The 12033-nt window shown below is 37.3% G+C and overlaps 1 non-coding gene across 1 annotated transcript; it reads left to right on the forward strand.

Annotated features, from left to right (window-relative positions):
• The first annotated feature begins 971 nt into the window (after positions 1 to 971).
• LOC130466487 (small nucleolar RNA R71) lies at positions 972 to 1078 on the forward strand. The gene has a single exon (XR_008926712.1). It is a non-coding gene; the product is annotated as a small nucleolar RNA R71 (small nucleolar RNA).
• The last annotated feature ends 10955 nt before the right edge of the window (positions 1079 to 12033 follow it).

Genomic DNA, 12033 nt, shown 5'->3' on the forward strand with positions numbered 1-12033 from the left:
AGTTGTCGGTTTGGGAAGGGGAGTGCAATAGGTGGTACTTGAATATCCGCCCCCTTCTTAACCTCAATTGTAGCCTCATTCTCATTGACTACCTTTTCAGCTTCCTTTTCACCCATAACTATCTTCGGGATTTCCTTACTGACCAGATCACTAGCAGACACCCCGGAATCAACCTCAACCGGCATAGAAGGACCATCATAATCCCTACCACTCCTCAATGTAATTGCATTAGCAGTCTCCCTATTTTCGGGCTGTGAAGGAAGTTGGCCTGGTGGCCTCCCTACAATAGTAGTAGCCATCTGTGCCAACTGTGTATCAATGATCTTGTTGTGAGAAGTAAGAGCATCGATTTTTGCATCCTTTTCACTTAGAGATTTTTGCATTTGTAGCATCATGTTTCTCATCTCTACTAGCATAGGGTCAGGCTGTATGGTTTGAGGTTGTGGTTGTGGGGGTGGATGTTGAACTTGGTGAGGGTTTTGGATATTGTTGCTCCTGTAGGAAAGCAGAGGGTTATTTTTGTAGCCCTCATTGTAAGAGTTGGAGAATGGGTTGTTTTGTTTGTAGGATTGAAATGCATTACATTGTTCAATAGAGCTCTTACATTCCTGTGCATAATGACCAGACATTCTACAACTTTCACAAATAGTAGCAGGTTGGGTACTCATAGCAGCTACACTAACAGGTTGGGCAGATTGAGCATTGGCCGCTTGCATATTATCAAACTTATAATGTAAAGCAGTAATTGGGCAGTTAACTGTTCAATAGAATTTAAATCATGCTTACCACCCCTGTTAGATAGACCTCTAGGATTTCCATACTGGGCATTGTGAATGGCTATCTCCTCAATCACCTCCATAGCTCTAGGCACCTCAAGTTGCATGAACCTCCCACTTGCAGCTGAATCCAACAAACATCTAGACTCATTGCCCATACCATTATAAAACTGTTGAATCAAGAACCAATCTTCTAAACCATGGTGCGGGCACTCTCTTTGCAAATCCTTGAATCTCTCCCAGACCTCGAACAAACTCTCATCCGCTTGTTGTGAGATACCTAATATCTGACCCCTCAGACGAGCCGTTTTATCAGGTGGAAAATATTTAACATAAAAAGCAAGAGCCAAGGATTCCCAATTATTGATTTTCAAAGCCGCCCGATTCAACCCATTAATCCATAGTCTGCTCCGGAGTCAATCCCTTTTGCTTGATGGTGGAACAATATTGGATAAAGGACTGAATGTGAAGATTCGGATCTTCACCTGGTTCCCCACTGTACTGGCGTCTCTCGATCATGTTAATCAATGTAGGCTCAATCTTGAAGGTCTCAATTGTAATAGAAGGCATGATCGCCTTTGGTAGCACGGACAGACTTGGCTTAGAATAGTCTGTAAGCCGTGGGGTAGGTGGCGGTATCAGATTTTCGTCACCCATCTCTATCTCTGAAACTGAATCTGTATCTGAAGGAAAAAGATCGCCAATATTATGATCAGAATCAGAGTAATTCCCACACTGTGCAATGAAAGTTCTTCGTCTACGAAAGGTTCTTTCGGGCTCAGGATCGAATGGAGTAAGATTACTAGTACCTACGGTCCTGGGCATAGACAAAGACTACAAAACAATGTGAGATCCGGTCTCAAGGAACGTGAGTTCCTTGAGTAGTAACAAACAATAGTCTAGGATAAGCAATCAACAACAGAAAATAAAACCGTTTCCCCGGCAACGGCGCCAAAATTTTGACAGGCTAAAGTCGTATTACCTAATAAAAAATAACCTAAGGTCCACTAGCTAGGTAGCAAGGGAAGTCAGGATCGAATCCACAGGGAAACAAGCGTTCTTTCTACTATCAATTAATTAATCTAGACTATTGTGAACAAAGTTGGTTGATGGTTTTTATACTAAGACTACGAACGAATATTAAACAGGAATGAATCAATATATTAAGGAATCTAGGGTATAGGTTTGCCAACAAATAATAATCCAGGACATTGAACAATCACGATAATCAACAAAGTAATTAATTAGATTAGCATGCTCTCTCAAGTCGATACTAATCATAGACTTAGAATTAACGGGCTCTCGCTACGTATTAACTCTAATTCTACCTATTGACACAAGCCTAAACATCAAATTGCATCTCTCGAATCTTAATTTGATATTGCATAACTACCACAATTAAACCTGCGCAAATCTAATTGTATAGTGAAATAAACCAATCAATAGGAATCAATTACAATGCCAACAGTCATAATCATTCAATCATCCCTTCATATTATTCATGGATCCCCAACCCTGGAAATTAAACTACTCAAGCATGTTGACAATTAACAAAGCAATAATCATAATTGAAAGCATTATTAAAGCAAGACAATGAATTGAAATAAGAATTAATACCTATTTGAAGAACAAGGGAATTGAAAGCTTGAATTTTTATTGAGAATTAAACTAAGTGTTTTTGCATAAACTAGAGAGAAAATTAGGCTAAGGGAATAATACTAAGCTTCAATACTAGAAAATAAAGTGTCCTCTAAAAACAATTAAGGCTTGCTTATATAGTTTGCCCAAAATAAGGCCTAAAAAACGGAAAGAAAACTCGCGCATAAGTGTTGGGGGTTGGCGTCGCCCGATCGGGCGTCGCTTCGCCCGATCGGGCGATCCACTCGATAGTCGGCCCGATCGGGCCAAAATCCGCACGATCGGGCGGATTGTGAACTCTCCATATAGCCTCCAGATTGACCGCCCGATCCGGATCAGGCGAGCTGCGCCCGATCGGGCGCGCGTTGATGAATCCAGATTGCTTATAATTCCGCCCGATGGTTGCATTTCGCCCTCGGCTTCCAGGGCGATTTGCAATCTTCAATGTAGCTCGCCCATATCACTGAGTCTAACTCCCGGGGCTCAACCATAAGCATCCAGGGCTCCCGAAAGTCGACGATGGAGGTCCCGAACTTCTCAGACTCATATAGTGGCCTAGATCAACAATGAAACGGGTCTAAAACGACCAATTTCTCATAATCAAACCTGAAACTCAAGGCACACTCAATAACACACATTAGTACTAGAAACGGCTCCTTAGAGCACGTTTGACACATAAAAGTACTAAGGGACGGGGGTAAAAATACTATATAAAACATGCATATCATTAGGCTTGTTTCAACAGGTAGAATTGGGATTAATACGTAGCGAGAGCCCGTTAATTCTAAGTCTATGATTAGTATCAATTCGAGAGAGCATGCTAGTCTAATTAACTGCTTTATTGATTATTATATATTGTTTATCATCCTAGATTGTTGTTTATTGGTGAAACTATGCCCTAGACCTTTTAATATCTGAATTATTTCATTTTTTATCGTTGTAGTCTTAATATACAAATCAACTCATATTCTTGTTTCCCAGTAGTCTAGACCTTATATTTAGTAGTAGAAAGAACGTTGTTTCCCTGTGGATTCGATCCTGACTTCACTTGCTATTTAGCTAGTGATTTTTGGTTTATCTTTGACTGGGTGATACGACTTTAGCATGTCAGATGACTAGTGTGAAAGGCATAGAGAATGTGAAAGGTTTTGTAGAGTTTTTTTAGGTTATCATTTGTTTATATATGGGAATTTGGAGGGAACTTGGGCGTGAATAGGAAAAAATATTAACATATGCCCTGCACATAGCGAGTCAATGGCCGAAATTTCTCAATGTCTGAATATAGGTTTTGGTTATTTTTCGCAATTTTTTTTAGTTTAAGGTCTTTCTTCGCAATTTTTTTAAAAGGTTGTTTCTCGCGAAATTCGGGTTATAAAAGGTTGTTTTGGAAAATTTGCCAAAATAATAACATATGCCCTGCACATGGCGAGTCAATGGCCGAAATTTCTCAATCAACGCATGAAAAAGGTTTTGGTTGTTTTTCGCAATTTCTTTTTAGTTTAAGGTCTTTCTTCGCAAATTGTTTTTAAAAGGTTGTTTTTCGCAAAATTTGAGATATAAAAGGTTATTTTGGCAAATTTGCCTATTTTTTTAATCAACTTTTCCAAATTAATGCTTTGTACTTCGTATAAAATCATACTGACATTTAGTATAAAAGTTACTAACCCCTTACATTTAAAATGTGCAAAAGCTATTGCAACCGACGTAGGTACTAAACTACTAATGTAGTATTTGTGGTCACCTAATTTTTTTCGAGGTTCCAGAAAATAATTTGGTATAAATGAGATGTGATTAAAAGCAATAGGTTTGTGACCGTGGGAGCCAAAGTTTCATTTGTTTTTTTGGCCGCGGGATGTAATGGACTAAATCAAAATGACTCTTAAAACCTCTTCGCTTCCCTCTGTAGCGGAGCTGATTTATTCTTGGGAAACGCAGGTTGAAGACTTCTCAACTCTGGTAGCCGGAATCTTGGACATGGACCTGAACAAGATCCAGTACATGCTGGATACACCATGGAACGATCCGATTATGATAGCTCCGGTTTATCTAGCTTCTTCGACAACTCATATTGAATCCGGCGGTGGTGCCGGAAATTTGGAAGGATATGAAGATGCTCACATCTCACGGCGAACTCATTCCTTCCCACCTACCGGACGTGGCAGACATGGCTTCACTTTCGGAATCGACCGGAGCATTCTCCTTCTGGAAAATGGCTCCGTTGAACGCAGTAGGTCACTGGAGATAATACCAAAGGGATTCATCGAAATCATCGACCCACCACCTCAGCTACCTTAATGCCAGGAGATCTTTCTCTGAGAGTACCTGAAAATATCCATCAAAACTACCAGCTAGTCCAACATAGTCAAACTCGTGCAGACTCGTCGGAGGGATAGGAAAATCCAAATTCAGGTGAAATCGCAGTCAGGAGAAGCTCCCAAATACGGAAGGCACATCAGACTTACAATGGAGCCGATGAACTGTATGTTGTACAAACTAACTCTAGGGGGAGTACGAGAGTGTGACACAATAAAGGGTAAAATGGTCACCCCTTTTCCTTGCCACCCAAAAATCCTAATATGTCGATTCTATATTGGAATATCAAGGGAATGGGGAGGAACTCGTTCCTGTTAGGTTATGATACATATGACATTACATAAATCATGCGGAAACAACCATTAACCCAGGACAACATATTATTTACACATAATCATATAGCATAATTTAGATGCATACTCTTTGTTGCGTGCCCTCCCTAGCTGCGCCCGAACCGAACAAGAACAAGTCTTTTAGGACTCCAAGTGTCGTCCCTCCGTAGATAGTCCACAGCACGTCCGGATCCGCCTTAAGATTGACCAACTAGAATCGCCCTTAAGGTACTAGAAAATTTCGGCACTTTTGAGCAAGATGTGTGTTTTAATTTTCTCTCAAAAAACTCACTTTTGAATACTTTGAAACTTGTGTATAAATTATGACCCCTAGGCCTTTATTTATAGAGTTATGGAAAAGGAATCGTAATCCTAGTAGGATACGAATTAATTGAAATTAGAATCCTACATGAATTCTATTTAATTAATTTATCCAATTAGGAATAGAAATTTAATCATACACTAACACTTGTAGATTTAGGAATCACGCATGAGCACAAACTCACACACACACGGCAGCCACAAGGGCTGCCCATGCGCGTGCGAGCAGCAGCCCGCGCAGCACGGCCCACGCAGCCGTGGCCCTTGGCGCGCGCTGGGCCTGCCTTGCGGTAGGCCTGGGCGCTGCCTTGGCTGGGCTTGTGGCGCGCGTGCTTGCTGGGCGATGGCCCGGCTTCGTGCTGGGCCTTCGTCCGGCAGGCCTCGTCCGATGCTAATTCGTACGATACGCTTCCGACTAAATTTCCAGTTCCGGAATTTATTTCCGATACGAACAATATTTAATATTTCCGATTCCGGAATTAATTTCCGTTTCGAACAAATATTTAATATTTCCGTTTCCGGAATTATTTTCCGATTCCGGTAATATTTCCAATTCTGACAATATTTCCGTTTCCGGCAATATTTCCGATTCTGGTAATATTTCCATTTCCAATAATATTTTCCGATACGTACCATGTTTCCGTTTCCGGCAACATCTACGACTTGGATAATATTCATATTTCCGATACGATCCATATTTCCGTTTCCGGCAATATCATCGTTTCCGGAGTATTCATTTCTTGCCTGTGACGATCTTAGCTCCCACTGAAACCAAGATCCGTCGGTTCCGAATATTCATAGATGGAGTATTTAATGCCATTAAATACTTGATCCGTTTACGTACTATTTGTGTGACCCTACGGGTTCAGTCAAGAGTAAGCTGTGGATTAATATCATTAATTCCACTTGAACTGAAGCGGCCTCTAGCTAGGCATTCAGCTCACTTGATCTCACTGAATTATTAACTTGTTAATTAATACTGAACCGCATTTATTAGACTTAACATAGAATGCATACTTGGACCAAGGGCATTATTTCCTTCAGTCTCCCACTTGTCCTTAGGGACAAGTGTGCATTTCCTAATTCCTTTGTCGCTCGATGCTTGCTCTTGAACATAAGGTAAGAGTTGTCATCCTTATTATGTCCAGAGGTGTTCCTCGGTTTCAGAGTTCAACTGATCAAATAAACAGATAATCATAGCCTATGATTCATCCGAGCACGGCCATGCATTTCACAGTTTCTAGCTCTCCGAGTGGCCTTGTACAACTTTTAAGCATCTCTTCCCGATTTATGGGAGGACAATCCCAATCTTGCGATCTTGAGATTAGACTTCGTTTGATAGGTGATTACCTGAGCGTTGCCTTTATAGCCTCCTTTTACGGTGCGACGGTTGGTCAACGTCAAAGCAACCAGTTCTCAAACAAGTAATCTCAAATCACTCAGGTATTGAGGATTTAGTGTCTAATAATTTTAATGAAATTTACTTATGACAGATTTTCATCTCTTACAGTAAAGTTTCATAGGTCTTGTCCGATACTAGTCTTCCCAAAGTAAGTATCTATGCAAATGATTATGACATTGCCATGTCCACATAGTTCAAGAAACAGAACTACTAGTCATCTTGCATTCTAGTCGTCTAACGTTTTCTATGCGTCCAATTTTATAGAAAACTCCGACTAGGGACCATTTTCAACCTTTGACATTCAAGTTCACTTGATAGACATTTCTTAGTCACAGGACTGGTCCTGACAGTCTATCTTGAATATTTCGTCAAATTTGAAGGGACTCATCATTTAATACTAAACCAAGATTAAATGGAATATGAAAATACATTTCATATATGATAAATGTTCAACCCCAATGTTTTACAACCATGGGCCTCAAACCCATTTTCTAAAACAATTCATGGAATTCAAAGCTATGCTTGATTTCCAGTGCGACAATGTGAGTGTTGCTTCTCACTTGTTGCATAGGTTTAGTTATCATGCTTTGCCAATCTTAACATCCTTTTCATCGAATGTTCTTTGAGATATGATGATAAGATCTTTTCGAGTTTGTTTATTATGTGATCTAGTCTTTCTTACTACATTAGTGGTTCTACGCATTTTGCAATGAAGAACCATTAAGTTAGCAGACGTTTTTCTTGCTTCAAGAGTGGTTCCACGCATTTTTCAATGAAGAACCATCAAGCCAGCAGATAGGTGATCTACCCAAGTTCAGTGAAGAACTTTAAACAACCCTGTTTTATTGCTTCTTAGGCAATAATTACTTTTACTTCAACTGCATAGGTTGCTAGTGATGCTTTGTTTGGATTTACCTATCCAAGCAGTTCATAGATATGTGGAAGACTCTCCAACTATATCTTAGAACATAGAAATTAATATTTTAATTTCCCACGCAACAACTCATGGTCTCCAATCCATGTTGCCATTTCAAAACACGATGCTCTATAGCTCGTCCTTATCAATGGTTAACTCCAAAGGGTCTTGCTTGATCCTTTGCCAGTGTTTATGCGTGCAGCATCAAATATTTAGCGTATCTTTATTTCCTTGAATCAAGAACTATTCCTATGTACCTTTTTAAGTACCATAAGTATTCTTGGTCTCAATCTAGTTGATCTTCACTTAGATCAATAGAGATTGGTATATGTTCGTCATGCCTAAAGTCATACGATACGTTTTTGGCGATCCTCATATTATATCATACATGATAAATTCTTTTGCAGAATAATTCCCAATTGAATTCTATTCATGTAACTTTACTGAATCCAGCTAAATTCTTTGACATATAATATAGGTTAAGAATCTCATTTAGACTCTTTGATGTTTAACTTAGTAAATGCTTATACATAGTTCAAACATTCTTTACTTAGATTTATTCACATGGGTCGAATATCTCCAATGGAGACTTTCGTGTTTGATTTAGTAAATGCCATTACTTAATCTAAAACAATATTATAAGATCTTTGTAAATAGATCTTAATACCCAATATGTACTAAGTTTCGCCATGGTCCATCATTGATGAATAATTTCAAATCTAAGTCATTAGCATTTGAATGTTATTTCACAATAGAGAGATATGTGTGTGATACACATAGGACCAAATAAGTTTTTATGTACTCCCACTAAACTTCTTATACATCTATAAGAATCATGTACATTTTATGAAACTAAAATACTTATTAGCTTCACTAAAATACAGTTCCAACTCCCAATTGCTTGCTTAAATCTGTACTTAGATTTTATAAGCTAGCTTTCTCTTTCAAGCATTTATTTGGATCCACAAATCCTATGACATACCATGTACATAGTTTATTCCAACATTTGATTGAGGAATACGTTTTGTCATCCAATTGCTATATGTACCAATATGCAATCATTGCTTGAATTATAGACTTGAGCATTACGATTATGCATGAGGTTTCAACACAATTTACACCATGAATTTGCTTGTAACCTTTAGCAACTAATCTAGCTTTGTGTGTGAACACAATTCTTGTTTGATGGTTTTTATCCTTAAAACAAACTTGCAACCAATAGGTGTGAAACTATTCTTGCAAATCAACAAAATTTCAATTTTGTCATCAAAACATTGAGTATGGTTTATGGCCTCTAACCATTTAAAACATTTGAGTCTATATATGGCCTCTAACCATTTTAGGGAATCTAGGTTTCGTCATAGCTTTCTTACAAGTCACAAACTCATTAATCTACATGATAATAGTTTGACTGCAAGTTGTAGGTTTCTTCACTATTTAATAGAAGAATCTCATAGTTTCATTGACCTGATCTCTATGTTTCTTTACTATCTAATAGAAGAATCTCATAGTTTCAGTGACTTGAATTCTATGCCTACTTGGGTATAGAACATCAAACATTAGAATATCAATAGCCACTTAAAGTCCTTTGAATATTCTGTTCTCCTTGAAGCACTTGTAAAGTCTTCTAAGAGATGTCTATTCTTTAAAGCCACTTCTAAAGTCTTAAAGAATAAGTTCGGATTTTCTGAAGCACTTCGAAAAGCCTCCGGAATGTCCGTTTATGTTTGTTGTTCGCCTCGAAAACTTTCGAGGTCTATTTTCTCCCACTTGTCATTTTGGAAACGAATCTCCAAAAGGACATTATTTCGAGCAAACAAACATTATGTTCTCAAAAATTCGTGGTAGAAACAATACCCTTGTGTCTCATTTGAATAAATCACAATGAAACATATATCTATACTTGGGCCTTAGTTTGTCGAATGACAAACACTAAGCTCCCACTGAGTTTTGCAACTTTTAGATATATTTTATGAAAAGTTATTCTGAAATTACTTTTCAATAGCTTTGACGAATTTGGTTTAGTTTGGTGGTAGTTGAGCATTTTGTTTTAGAAATTATAGGAAAAGTCTTTATGATTCATCATTAATCGAATCAAGTACTAATTGACTTCGATTATTCCAACTAAGATATGCCATATCTTATGGACCTAGATTGTGAAATTACAACACACAATCATTGATGATCATATTTGGTCTCAAGTAATCATCAACATGATCTAACCTAGATCTTTATGATTTCTTGCCAAGTGGATTTTATACTTTTGAATCTTTGAACTAGCCAAACAGATTCAACTTATATCACATTTGAGTAAATAAACCTATATTCACTCAAATCCATGTGAAATAATAAAGTCATAAAACCTTTCTTTAGCTTTGAACTCTATTGTCTAGGCGTTCTAACAATAGTTCATATTCTTTGTTACTTTCAACAAGTAAGACTAGCTTGTCTTAAGTTGATCTAGAAATCAACCAACTTTCAAAAGTCCATCAAAATAGAGCTTTTGAATGTTAACTTGTTGATATGGTCTAAGCAACAATGCCAAAGATTAGTGGAACTCAAATCAAGAAGTTGATTTGAACCTAGTAAAGTTCTTTAAAGAGTTGTTTGTTTTAATCAAGCATATTGACTCAACCTGTAATTGACCATTTCATTCAAATAAACAAACAAACATTGCTTTTGTTTTTCTTGAATGTGAGTCTTTCTGTGTTTGAAGCAGAAATTTAGGTATGCTGATTATGGAACAAAATAGCCATTTAGTTCCAGCCTTTGAAAGGACTTAAAACAAACTAGATGACCCTACAACTAATGTAGCATTGCCATGCTTCATTTCTCACTTGTAGGTCATTAGTGTATCCTAGCTTCCATTGTTTAAGTTTTTACCGAAGTAAGAACCTCAAGCGGTATATGATACCAAGGAAGTTTGATTGCTAGGTCACTTCTCTTTAAACATAAATTTATAGGTAGAAACGGAATCGTAAATTCCTTTCATTTGTTCCTTGTTTCCTATTTCTTGTACCCTTTCTTATAGTCTTAAGAATTGAATTCTTTAGTGTTGACTTTTATACTTGTTAGACATGTCCAATGTCACCCCAACAAGGTTCTTAACATTTAATTTATGTTGAATATTAAGTTTCAACTAGATGATCTTACCAGAAGCTTCTAAAGTTCTCTAAGCATCGATCTATTCGAATGTCTAGGGACTAGACACATTCGAGAATTAAATGGACAAAGATATTAGGTTGTTAACCATTGGTAAAGCTGAGCGTTTAAGCTCAATGCTTTATGATCTCAAAACTACAGTGTATTTTGAATTCACAAGCACCAATTGGTTTGCCATTCGAATTTGATATTCGAAAACAACCATAAAAGTCGATATAAGAAACGTACATTTTAAATTGCTCACTTTCTCTCTTTTCCGTGAATCGTTCTTGGATTCACTACCAATCGAGGAAATTTACTGTTACCTTTCTAAAAGGATTTATTGCAGTGCAAGATATTTAATTATAAACAATAATTAAAACATACATTGAAGCATGCAAAGTCTAAACATTTATCATGAATAATAACTTGAAATTAAAGCAACCATGCAATTCAAACAAGTTATTAGCATTTTATTCGATTTTATTGTTCCGGCAGGTGTGAATAAAATGATTCCAAGATCCTAAAATCATTGAAGAACTAAGCACAGTTTGTCGACTTAATCCTAGAATATCTTAGGTAAGCAAAAGCCTTTTGCTAATAGTCTAGAAACTATTCTTGGTTGATAGGTACATCTAAGGACTTATTAGGTAAACCTATCGAATTTGCCACGACATAAAAGGACTCCTTACTTATATCGTTGAGTTTCACCAAAACTAACATGTACTCACAATTATTTGTGTACCTTGCCCCTTTAGGACCAATAAGTAACACCTCGCTGAGCGAAAACTATTACTAGATTGATGTAAAGGATATCCAAGCAAGTGTATATTTTGGCATGGCACCTTTTAACTCAATTTTTAAGTTTGGAACTTAAGGCTCTTACTATGTTGGTTAGATTTTAAGTGAACTAAAATCCTTAATCATGCAACATAATCAAGCTTTTGATCTCATGCATTTTAAGACATATTTAAAACAATAAATAACTTAAAACATGCATAAGATATTTGTGATCTAGTATGGCCCGACTTCATCTTGAAGCTTTGACTTCAAAGTCCGTCTTGAAAATCTCCGTGGGAGGCACCATTTTCTTCAAATAGGATAAGCTATAACTAATTACAACTATTTGATGGTACGCAGACCATATTTGAATTGAAAAATAACTTTGGTGCTTTAGACCAATTACATTCAAAT

This window comes from Spinacia oleracea, chromosome 1 (assembly GCF_020520425.1).
Source record: "Spinacia oleracea cultivar Varoflay chromosome 1, BTI_SOV_V1, whole genome shotgun sequence".
NCBI classification, from domain to species: domain Eukaryota; kingdom Viridiplantae; phylum Streptophyta; class Magnoliopsida; order Caryophyllales; family Amaranthaceae; genus Spinacia; species Spinacia oleracea.